This window comes from Eumetopias jubatus, unplaced genomic scaffold, assembly GCF_037043125.1.
Source record: "Eumetopias jubatus isolate StellerSeaLion01/CBP00866 unplaced genomic scaffold, mEumJub1_p1.0 scaffold_1, whole genome shotgun sequence".
Classification (NCBI taxonomy): domain Eukaryota; kingdom Metazoa; phylum Chordata; class Mammalia; order Carnivora; family Otariidae; genus Eumetopias; species Eumetopias jubatus.
In genome coordinates, this window is record NW_028274807.1 from 178343619 (window position 1) to 178356794 (window position 13176).

Consider the following 13176-nt stretch of genomic DNA (forward strand, 5'->3'; position numbering starts at 1 on the left):
GTATCCAAAATTATAAAGAACTTAATCAAACTCAACACCCAAATAACAAATAATCCAATCAAGAAATGGGCAGAAGACATGAACAGACATTTTTCCAAAGAAGACATCCAAATGGCCAACAGACACATGAAAAAGTGCTCAACATCACTCGGCATCAGGGAAATCCAAATCAAAACCTCAATGAGATACCACCTCACACCAGTCAAAATGGCTAAAATTAACAAGTCACGAAATGACAGATGTTGGTGGGGATGTGGAAAAAGGGGAACCCTCCTACACTGTTGGTGGGAATGCAAGCTGGTGCGGCCACTCTGGAAAACAGTATGGATGTTCCTCAAAAAGTTGAAAATAGAGCTACCATATGACCCAGCAATTGCACTACTGGGTATTTACCCCAAAGACACAAATGTAGGGATCCAAAGTGTATGTGTACCCCAATGTTTATAGCAGTAATGTCCACCATAGCCGAACTATGGAAATAGCCAAGATGTCCATCGACAGATGAATCGATAAAGAAGATGTGGTATACACACACACACACACACACACACACACACACACACACACACACACACAATGGAATATTATGCAGCCATCAAAAAATGAAATCTTGCCATTTGCAATGACGTGGTTGGAACTACAGGGTATTATGCTAAGCAAAATAAGTCAATCAGAGAAAGACATGTATCATATGACCTCACTGATATGAGGAATTCTTAATCTCAGGAAACAAACTGAGGGTTGCTGGAGTGGTGGGGTGGTAGGCGGGATGGGGTGGCTGGGTGATAGACATTGGGGAGGGTATGTGCTATGGTGAATGCTGTGAATTGTGTAAGACTGATGAATCACAGACCTGTACCTCTGAAACAAATAATACATTATATGTTTAAAAAAAAAAAAAGAAGGTAGTAGGAAGGGAAAAATGAAGGGGGGGAATCGGAGGGGGAGATGAATCATGAGAGACTATGGACTCTGAGAAACAAACTGGGGGGGTTCTAGAGGGGAGGGGGTGGAGGGATGGGTTAGCCTGATGATGGGTATTGAGGAGGGCACGTACTGCATGGAGCACTGGGTGTTATACACAAACAATGAATCATGGAACACTACATCAAAAACTAATGATGTAATGTATGATGATTAACATAATAAAATAAAATTTAAAAAAAAGAAGAAGACACAGAAGCCATTCCACAAGTAACAGTATGGAAAGATGCCCCACCTCACCTTTATTGTGCCGAGGCAATAAACAACCCAAGTTTGCCTATAAATTAGGACTTTTGTGCTAAAAATTATTTTATTCCTAGAGACTCAGCTTCATCTGAGTAAGAATCCTACATGATAGAATCCTCTCCTTTTCCCCTCCTATATGTATGTTATATTTCCCCTCCTATAATATATTATAATAAAACAATATTTTATTATAAAAATTTTCATACATGACAGAAGTTGAGTTTTACAGGGAATTTCTACATGCCCACCATGAAGAATCTATAATTAATATTGTACTATCTTGCTTTATCATGTATCTATCCACTGTTCCACCCATCCATCAATCCACCTTATTTTATGCATTTCAAAGTAAGTGGCAGATACGATTACATTTTCCCCTAAATATCTCCACATGCGTAGCATGTAGACTGCTTTTGGATACATAAATATATACATAAATATATTAAAAATTTTACATGCCAGAAGAGCCCACAGACCACACAATGTCAGACCATCAAAAGGAGGAGCTTGGAAACAAATAGCACAGTGGAGGGGGTAGGGGAACCTACTTCAAAAGAACTAATTAGATTTTGTTTGCTACCCTGGTCCAGCTTTCACTGAGAAAGAGCAGAGGAGCACCCACCCCCACAAGCCAAACATCAATATGTTTGTCATTAATCAAAACTGCAGTTAAAAAAAAAAATCAAAGGGAAAATAAGGGTCTGGATATATTTGTTGCTGTGTGCATTTTCCAAGAGGAGTTGGTGTCTCAGACTAGGAGGTTCTGCCTTGGTTGGCTCTAAGCCTTTAGCTTCTGGGAAGGCACCACCAGCCAAGCATCCTTTCAAGTCCTTGAAGATATGGTCTGTTGCTGTTTCCCTACAAATATTTGCATGTTGGTATCATTGAATGTTCTCCATTTTTTCAAGGGTTGTTTTCACTACAGAAACATCAAACTCCACACAACCCAAGACAACTTTCATGTAACATACAGTATATCAACTTTTCCACCCTGACCTCAGAGGTTTACTTATTAATTTTCAAGGTTGTTCCAGGTCTCTTAATTTCTAATTAGCAAGCAATCTGGTAAGATTAAAAAGCCACATGAACCACCTTCCCTTTGATAGATGGGTCTTCCCCCACCAGCCTCGTTTTCAGGAAAGCAAAGTAAACAATCGTTTTTTTCCTAAACCGTAGATAACATTTCCTCGTGCTTTGATGAAGGTAACCAGCATGGCATTGCCCGTAAACATCCTTAGGAACATCACTGTACTCATACATAACACAATTCAGATTCTTTGCTAGAGCAGTGCCATGCCATCATTCTCGCCAGAATTGGAATTGCCGGATGCCCCAGTCCCCACTCGGGAGCGTGACATTTACACGAAACTGCACAGATCTTTTTGCACAGCAGGAGATGCCTCCTGTCATAATGAAAACACCTAAAATTCCAAAGTTTAAGCATGCCCAAAAAAAATTCTGGGATAAAGTACTATTTAGTAGAATAAAAACACCACTGGAGCATCTGCCAGGGAGATTAGAAAATCATTAGACTTAATGTTTCCCCTACTGTGGATGGTACATAGAAGCTCAGGATTCTTGGGTGCCCATATGGCACGCTCCGGCAACGGAGAGGAGAACCAACGGGCGAAAAGCAGCTTATGTGTTTTTTTTAAACATATCCGTTCTAACTCACACTCTCATTTTTTTTCCTACTTAAGAATTCAAGAATAAATTAAAAAGCTAAATCCACTAAGATTTTCAATGGCCTTCATGGAGAGGAATAAATGGTATTACATTTATCCGTTGAGAACATCAACGGAAAACTAATTTGAAAAAGAAAAGACTAATTAATAAAAGCAGAAATGACTACTTCATTTCCTTTGATCTTAGAAATTATTAAATAGTAAAATAAGCACTGCATTTTATTAGGCCCAATAAAATGGAGAAGGCAAAGGAGAAGGAGCAAATAAAGGTACTGACCTTTAAACACGGGGCAAGTTCTCTACTGTAGGAAATCCACCCCACTGAAGTTTCCGAGTAGAACTCAGGGCCCTTGGTGCAGCTGAATGACTTTGGAGCAGCCCATTTCCAGGTCTCTCACTCAATAAGGAGGGACGGAAGTCATGTGCTCTGAGAATCCTAGCTGGCCCCAGGAATCAGTCCAGCTGTGAAGGGATTGCACATAAAACACGGGCCTAAGACCTGTGCGCAGATCCTACAAGTAGCCAAAGTCCCTGATCTCCAATTCCTTACAATCAGTTGGAAAGACGAAATACACTCACATGTAAACCAAAGAAGCACTCTTGGAAAACAGGAGTGCAGAACAGAGGGAAGCAGTGAGAAAGCCAGGAAGTCTAGGGAAGAGGGAATCTTTGTCTCTGGACTCTCAGAAGACTGAGAAGTTCAGGGTCCAGGTCAAGCTCACAGGGCCAAGGATCGTGCGGTCAACTTCTGGATTGGCACATACAATGGCCCCACTAACTTGGAATCAGTTTACCTATCCTTATATAAATGAGACCAAACAAAAAATCACAGTCAGAATATCCACATTTCTACCCCCAAAGAACATGTTATTTGCATATCATACAATTGCTTTGTAAAGAGAAGGGCATGCATCCAATTGCTTTACATTCTGTAACGGTGTGATTATGTCTTAACAATTTGTTGTTGATGTTTGGTTTTTGTACCCAGGTCTTAAGAAAATGCCTAGTACTTGGTAAGTGTCAAATTAAGAAGGCCTAAATGAATTGCCATTTAGATGGTAAAAGCTGTCTATAATTGACTTACTATCACAGAAAGGAACTAACAATTTTACATGCTTTAACTAGTTATATTTTTATGAATATTTCACTTTGTTGATTTAAAAAGAAAAAAAGAAAAACTGTACAAGAGATATTTTACTGAACTGAATTGCTTTGGCCCTTAGAGAATTAGCTGTATGGAGTTTCCATGATTCAAAGTACCAAGAGGAGGAAGAGTGGGAACCAGGCACTGTATGATTACCCCTTTTACAGACAGGGAGGTGGAAGCTTAAAACTTTAAGGAGACTGTCCAAGAACTCATGGCAACTCAGACCCAACACACTTCCAAGCTCATGCTTTTAATGCTCACACTATATTACCCAAAACCTTGTCCCATGCAAACCCTCACCTGTAACTTGAACTGAAGCATGTTTTCCAAGATTGGCCTTGAAATGTTCCTTTCTGAGAATTATAATTCTCCTGTTCTTGTATTAGGTGGGATTCGGTTTAGCTGAGAGATCAAATCCAAAATAACAGTGGCTAATTCACATAAATGAAGTCCAGAGGTGAGCAGTGCAGGGCTGGTAAAGCAGCTTTAGAAAACTACCCAGGGTCCCTCTTCTTGCTGTGCTACCATCTTCACAGCCTAAGATGGCTGTTGAACTCCAGTCATCACATCCATAGTCCCTCAGAAGGAAGACAGTAATACAATAGTTCCTGGGAATCACAAGTGCCTCCATTTGCATCCATCATATGATCATGCCTAGGTGCAAGGGAAACTGGGAAATGGAGTCTTTATTAGAGGTTGCCATGTGTCCACGTAAAAACTGGAGACTCTACTGCTAAGTGATAAGGGAAGAAACACTTCAGAGAAATATCTAGCATTTTCAGTCACGGGCATATGATTAACTTAGTGGATGTGAGGACAATGGGGCTAACAAAGCTTGGTACTCCATGCATCAACTGAATTGAAACAAATATGCAGGATTGTCATTTTGGTCTTGATAGCTTATTCTGCTGGTAAAAGTAGAAAATTCTTTGTGAAGCCAATCAATAGGCGTTTTAAAGTTTCATCTTCCTTTATCTTTGGAGCAATGCCCATTAAAATTATATGAAAAGCATGTGTCTGCCAGTAGCATGCACATCCATCCAAATATGTATTGAGTGCTCCTAAAGTACCAGGCACAGGCCCAGCACTGGGCACGACTAGGAACCACAAGAGACCTAGGCCTGCCCCTCCCCAAGCTTCTATCTCAACGTTACGCAGCTACAAAGGTCAGCACGGGGGTCCTAAGAGCAGAGACAAGCGGCCCAGATACACTCCTCCTGAGTGGCCTGAGAGGGATTCCCCAAGGTGAGGTATCCAGGTCAAGCTCTGGATAGTAAAGAGGCTTCACTAGGCCCAGAGTCACCAAGCAAGTTCATCTGGAAAGTCTCCTTAAACTGGATTCCAGGGCAACAAAGTGCATACATATGCTCATTTCTCCCTCCACCGATGGGTCTTCACACTTGCAAGAACTCTGAAGTCCATTCCTGTCAAGAGGTCTCTGACAAAATGGACATCACCTCCATTTCCCAGGCTGAGGAAATGAAGGAGGAAGAGCTCCATGACCAGACATGAGTGCATAACCAAGGAAGCACATCCCTGCTTCAGGCCAACTGGATCTGGATCCCCACTAAGTTTCATACTGGGAGAAGTTAAAACATTTGCATAAAGCCACTGAGTAGGAAAACCAATATCAGAACTGACATCTTCAAAGTGGGTGGCTTGATTCATAGGCGACTCACTGACATAAATTCAAAAAGCAGGACCCATAAGCAACATTTTAGGACGGACTCTTTTCCCCTTAATTACAAAATAAAGCATAGGTGGTCTCTGCTCTCCTGAGGCTCCCCCTGAATTGTGGGAAGTTGGCTGTTTCCCACTCAATACAAACCCCATTGCACCAGATCAATAGGCCCTTTGGCTAGTGATGTAATTGACTGCCTTCCTCCACCACAGAGCCAGGCCTCACTCCCAGGGGTTTCAGGCTTCCTTCACCTACAAAAATCAAATCAAATCAGAGGAGTCTTGAGTCAGTATTATGACACTCAACCTTGGGCAGGCAGATCCGTGTGACAGACCTTAGCTCCACTGACAGAGAGAGGCAGAGATTAACCTGCCTAATAGAGCTACTCAAAGTGTGGTCCCTGGACCAGCAGGGTCAGCATCATCTGGCAGCCGTGGAGAGTCTCAGGCCCCGCCCCAGACCCCCTGAATCAGAATCTGCATTTTAACAAGATGACCAAGGGATTCATAAGCCCACTGAAGTTTGAGGAATATTGTGCTAGAAGATGGGTCACAAAGAAAAATTTTCATAAACTGAGGGTTGTTGGACAGGAGGTAGGTGGGGGGATGGGGTGGCTGGGTGCTGGACAGTAAGGAGGACACATGATATAATGAGCACTGGGTATTATATAAGACTGATGGATCACTGACCTCTACCTCAGAAACGAATAATACATTATATATTAATTAATTGAATTTAAATTTTAAAAATGAAGAAAAAATAAAGAAAAAAAGAAAAAGTTTCAGCAGCAACAAGTTCCATAGTTAGAAATGACTATTGATCTGGTTTGGAAGAAGCCCTTGATTAAAATAGGAAACTGCCCCCATTCACTGGCTTATCACAGTTAAACGGGATCAAATGTGGATAAGCCATCAGTGAGATGTTGGTGTTGGTGTTGTGATTATCACCTTGAGGAACATGTTAAAAGTCGGATTCCATGGCCTTGCGACCAGACACTCGAAAACCTACATGTTTTAAAAGCTCACCGGGTGATTCTGATGCAGATGGTTGGTCCCAAAATACACTGTAATACACACTGCACAGTTTAACCATCATCCCATGAAATCAAGGAAAATGATGCTGACATTAGAAATGCTGGTCCCGGGACGCCTGGGTGGCTCAGTCAGTTAGGCGACCAACTCTTGGTTTCAGCTCAGGTCATGATTTCAGGGTTGTGAGACTGAGCCTTGTATTGGGCTCCATGCAGAGTCTGCTTGAGATTCTTTCCCCCTCCGTCTCCCTCCTCCTCCCTCTGCTCGCACAATCTCTATTTCAAATAAATACATACATACATAAATCCTTTAAAAAAAAAAAAAAGGAAATGCTGGTCCCTATGAGCTGGAAGAAGGAACATCAGTACTATCAGGAAGAAAGTGGACAAGAAGTAAACCTTGTCTGCTCCTAAGTACATCACACATACGCACACGCACATGTAGGTGTGTGTTAAGTTGTACAGCAAAGCTGTAAGCAATGTGGGATTCCCAGGGCAGGGAGCGGGTTAATAAGGTGTCTCATTCAGAATAGACCTGTTCCTGATGAGAACAAGACAGGTGTCTGAATCACAGCTGGTATACTTAATTGGTGGGAAATTTTGGGGCTCTCTGGTTCATGGTTTCAGGAGTTCTGTGTAATCTAAGATGACATTTTATCTGTTATAGATTCAGCCTGAAGGTGTTAACTCTTAGTGGTCAAGGTAAGACAGCTCTTAGAGACATTGATGAAACCATTTCAATTTCCAGTTGGCAAGACTTTAGAAAACCTCTGGGCCATGGGTGGACTGCCAGCATCAGACTCACCTGAAGGCTTGTTAACCATGCACTTTCTTAGACCTCCCCCCTCCCCCAAAGCAGGACTACCGGAGTTCATGGCTTTTTTAGAAGCCCAATGTAGTTTTGGTGATCACTGGGTTTGAGAACCACAAAGTTTCATCTTCCAGATGAGAAAAAGTGACATGCCCACAGTCCCCAGCCCAGATCCCCAGAGGAGTGCTCAACTGGCAGATGCGTTAACCACCCAGGAAACCACCTCTGCCCCTGGGCCTTGCTGAAAACCATTAAAGCAGAAGCACCAGCTTGAGGGGACTTTGCACCAATCACGAATCAAATCCCACTCCTTTGTTTTATTCTTTATAACCTCCAACTGAGTTTTTGGATACTTAAAGCGCAGCTTCACAGATACCATGTTTTTTACAAATTAGGGGTTTGTGGCAACCCTGCATTAAGCAAGTTTACTGGCGCCATTTTTCCAACAGCATTTGCTTACATGGGTCTCTGTATCACATTTTGGTCATTTTCACCTCATGTCAGACCTTTTCATCATTATTACATCTGTGATGGTGATCTGTGATCTTTGATGTTACTATTATAATTGTTTGGGCCACCACAAACCATGCCCTTATATGACAGTGACTTAATAAAGGTTGAGAGTGTGTGTGTGTGTGTGTATTCTTACTGCTCTCCACCAGCCAGCCTTTCTTATCTCTGTCTCCTTCTCATCAGGCCTCCCTACTCCCTGAGATGCAATGACATTGGAATTAGGCCAGTTACTAACCCTACAATGGCCTCTAAGTGTTCAAGTGAAAAGCAGAGTCAATCAATAAGGCAAACTTCACTGTTGTCCCATTTTTTTAAATTGCCACAGCCACCCTAAATTCCTGCAGTCACCACCATGATCCGTCAGTGCCACCACCACCAAGGCAAAACCCTCCACCTGCAAAAGATTAGGACTCACTGAAAGCTCAGAAGATGGTTCGCATTTTTTAGTAATAAAGTATTTTTTAATTAAGGTACGTACATTGTCCTTTTGGACTTAATACTAATGCACACTTAATAGCCTACTCTCTAGTATTAATATAAGCTTTATATGCACTGGGAAACCAAAAAATTCATTTGACTTGCCTTATGGCAATATTCACTTCATTGCGGTGGTCTGGAACCAACCCACAGCCTCTCTGATGTGTGCGTGTACCAGCCGGTCAATGTCTCTGGCCTCACCCCAGAGTGTGGCTCCAAATCCTAAGACTCAGTCCTCAGGAAACCTGCTGACATCTGTTTAGGATTACACACAATGTTCAAATATAAGAGAAGAACCAATAAAATTTACACACACGGTATCACATTCCTTTTCTAAATTCTGCTCCAGAGAAGAATACAAATGTAAATGTTAAAACTTCCAAAAAAAAACCATGTGTTTCGTACACCACCAACTGTGTTAAAATAAAAAGGATAATGGCATATACATACATATCGCTTTCCTTTCCATAAGATTTCTCCCAAGTTAGTCGAGTAACTAGAGGCCTGATGGGGAGGGCTTTCCCTGGAGTCTTTTATGCTTTTCCAGTTGTAAGCCATGCAATGGTATTGCCCACCTAAAATACTCACTTCACTTTTACTTTTAAGAAAAGATTACATTGAGTGTTGCGAAGTCTGCAGTCAGTCTGTAGCAAAGGCTGATCTCAGCCCCACAGGAACCTGTGACTCAGCAAGGCCAGCCCAGCCCTCCTGTGGGTCCCCCTTTCGGGCACCACCAGGGAGGTGGGGCGGGTCATGTGATCCAGTCTCCCTGCTGGGCATGGCAGAAATCCCTCCATCCCAAGCATGCACCTGCCCCTACTCACCGTCCACCAGCTTCAGCTGCACAGGATTTAGTTTTCCTAAATACCTTCAGAGCTATAGCCAAATCAAAACACCCGCACAGTAAGGAAAAGGGCCAATCAGAACACCACAGCCCACACACCTGGCCCCTTACCTGGCATCTCTCACAACCAGATACCAGCCAAAAGCCACCAACTAATCACAAAAACCCTCGGCTCAGAGGCTGCATAAACCCTGGAGAACCATAAAAATATCTTGCACAGGGGTACCTGGGTGGCTCAGTCAGTTAAGCATCTGCTTTCAGCTCAGATCGTGATTTCAGGGTCCTGGGTTAGAGCTCCGCATCAGGCTCCCTGCTCGACGGGGAGCCTGCTTCTCCCTCTCCCTCTGTCTCTCTGTCTCTCTCTCAAAATAAATAAAATCTTTAAAAAAAAAAAAAGGTCTTGTACAGGAACCACATGGGCATTTCTCTACTTAATTCTTCTTCCAGGTGAAAATGTTTACCCACCCCATACACACACACACACTATATATATATAGCCATAAAATCCAGGCACCTTCAGCCAAATATGTGTGTGTGTGTGTGTGTGTGTGTGTGTGTGTGTGTATTATATAAATATATATTTATTGTTCTGAGAAGATTCTAAAGGACATTTCTGACCCCCCAAAATTAAAGCATCACTGTTCTGGAGTATGTATTTCAATGTGCGGTCCTAAGGCCTCCCATATTAGGGCCACCAGGAACACTTTTTAAAAACGCCTATTTCTAAAGTCTGCCAACCTCTTGCATCAGAATGTCTGCAGTCATGCCTAGGAAGCTACCGCTGGAACAAACATGACTCCAGCTTGCTCACATTTGAGAGTCAATGATATAAGAAATCTTCACATCCTTATCCGGGCTATTGTGAAGAATGCTGCAATGAACTCAGGAGGAAAACAGTCCTAAGTGTCTGTCACCAGATGAAGGGATAAAGAAAATGTGATATATACATACAATGGAATAGTATTTGATTTTAAAAAAGGAGGTGGTTCGTCCACTTGAGACAAGGATGAAGCTTGAGGACATTACGCTAAGTGAAAGAAGCCAGACACAGAAAGATAAATACTGTATGATCTTGTTTATATGTGGAATATGAAAAAAGCCCAACTGATAGATGCAGAGAGTAGAAGGGTGCCTGCCGGGGCCGAGCCCGAAGTGGGGGTGGGGGGTGGGTGGAGAAATGAGGATCAAAGTGCACAAAGGTTGGTTATTCGGGATGATTAGGTTCTGGAAATCTAATGTACAGGACAGTGACTACTCTATTCCACGCTTGAAATTGGCTGAGAGTAAAGCTTAACTGTTACCACCACACACATAAAAACAGTAACTAGGTGAGTGAAAGCTGTGTTAATCAGCATGATTGTGGTATTCATTGCACGATGCACATGGCCATCAAACCATCACACTGCACACCTTAAATATATACAAATTTTACAATTTTACTTCTCAAGTACACCTCAATAATGCTATTAAAAAATAAAATTAAAGGAAAAAAAAGCCACAGCATTTCCTGCAGGTAAAGAATTTATATTCTCTCGGGGCACCTGGGTGGCTCTGTCGTTAAGCATCTGCCTTGGGTTCAGGTCATGGTCCCAGGGTCCTGGGATCGAGCCCTGCATTGGGCTCCCCGCTCCGCAGGAAGCCTGCTTCTCCCTCCCCCAATCCCCCTGCTTATGTTCCCTCTCTCGCTGTGTCTCTCTCTGTCAAATAAATAAATAAAATCTTTAAAAAAAAAAAAATTTATATTCTTTCTCTAGAGAACTCTCAGGATCGGGTAGGAGCGAATGAAACAAAAACTCCCCAAGAAGGAAAAATTAGCTATTTGTTTGACTCTTTTTCCCCTGAAAAATCAGTACATGAGAGTCAAATTCAGGTAACACCACAACTGTAATAGCTTTTTTTTAATATTTTATTTATTTATTTGACAGAGAGAGACACAGCGAGAGAGGGAACACAAGCAGGGGGAGTGGGAGAGGGAGAAGCAGGCTTCCCGCAGAGCAGGGAGCCCGATGCGGGGCTCGATCCCAGGACCCTGGGATCATGACCCGAGCCGAAGGCAAACGCCTAATGACTGAGCTACCCAGGTGCCCCTGTAATAGCTTTTTAAATGCCGTATTCGAAGGGCTGACTCTCCAACTTTATTAAAACTTCTTCAAAAAACATGCCTTAGAGATGAAAAGAAAGTCTGACTTGTTTATTTGATCATTCACTTAATCACCAAATACAACACTTTGCATTCTCAATGTGTGATTTATTAAGTCTGTAAGCCTAATATTAACTCATGCCCAACCTGATACAATGACCGCCTAATACTTGGAATTCCAAACATGCTACTCTGATTTTACAGCCTTCTAAGGTTTAATGCCATCATATCTCTTGATTGAAAACCTCCCCATCTGATCCAGAGGGTTTTTCCCCCAAGTTCTCCTCTTAGGAGTCAAGATCTAGCCATGTAAAATTTCTTTTATGTCACTATTTTAATTGAACACTAAAAAATAATAGTTCATGGAATACAAGATTTAGTGTGGCACATAAAAAAATAAAATGACAATAAAAAAATATCTATCTTACTCACATAAATTAACACAAAGCCCTAAAAACTCAACCTATGAATATCATATATTCTGCCGTTGATTTTCCCTTTTCACCCCCAAAATGCAATAAATCACAAAGTATTAGCATGCAGCAGGGCACCTTGGGTGCTCATCAGACACATAATTCTCCCCTAAAACATCTCGGCTGTTTTCCCCCCCATATTTGTCTTTCCAAATCTTTATTAACTCCACCAAAAGAGCTTATTGAAAGCATACCTTCATTTTGACCTCAGGGGCTTTCAAGCCAGTAAAAACAAAACAAATTAGAACTCTGATATTCACATGCATGGGGGGAAATCAATAGTTTTAATTTTCACATGGAGGCCTACAATTTTCAACTGACGGCCTCAGCAGGTTTTAATGGACACAAACAATTTACTTTTACTGTTTTAATTGTTTTTCGTCAATCACGTTTTATTGCCCCTCTACATCTGACTAAACAAATTAATCGAGCTGTATTCATAAATGATGACTCTGTAAAACGGCCAGTTATGTATATTTTACTATTTGAGTCTCCATTACAGGCAGTCCTGGGAAGTAGTGAGCCAAAAGGTAGCCTTGGTCATTAAAGCAGAAAACGGAGCAAGCCCAGAGGAAAATGACAGAACGGTGACCCTGTGTGGCTTAGGGCGTCCCAGGGCAGTTCCCTTTCTCCTGTGTGGATGCCAAGTGGCTAGCCAGTGGTCCCTGGGGAGGAGAAGTGGCAGGGTTTCGGGTGACTGGGATGGCAAAAGCCTTGAGAGCCTGAAGGCAGGTAAAGGTTGTTTGTGTCAAGTTAATTAGGAGACTCCGCCACAGCTCGGGCAGGCCTGCATGGAGTCAGATTGGCAGACTGCTGTGGACACCACCCACTTTCTTTGGAATCACAAAAACTTTCTCCACTCTGCAAAAGCCTGTGATCTCCTGGAGCAGCAAGCTCTCCCCTCTGAACAGTTTCTTTTGGGCACCTTTACATCTAATAGAGCAAGCATGGAGGAAAACCTCCTTGTCAATGAAAAAGCTTCAACACAATGCGATGTTTCTAAAAGATAATGTCCCTAAAAGTTGATCGCGAGAGCCTTACCAAAGAAAGGCCTATACAACCAATACACTATTACTTAACTCTTCCATCTGCTTTGATCACATGGTCCAGCCCTGGGCTTCATGGAATCATTAGTGAAAGGTAAT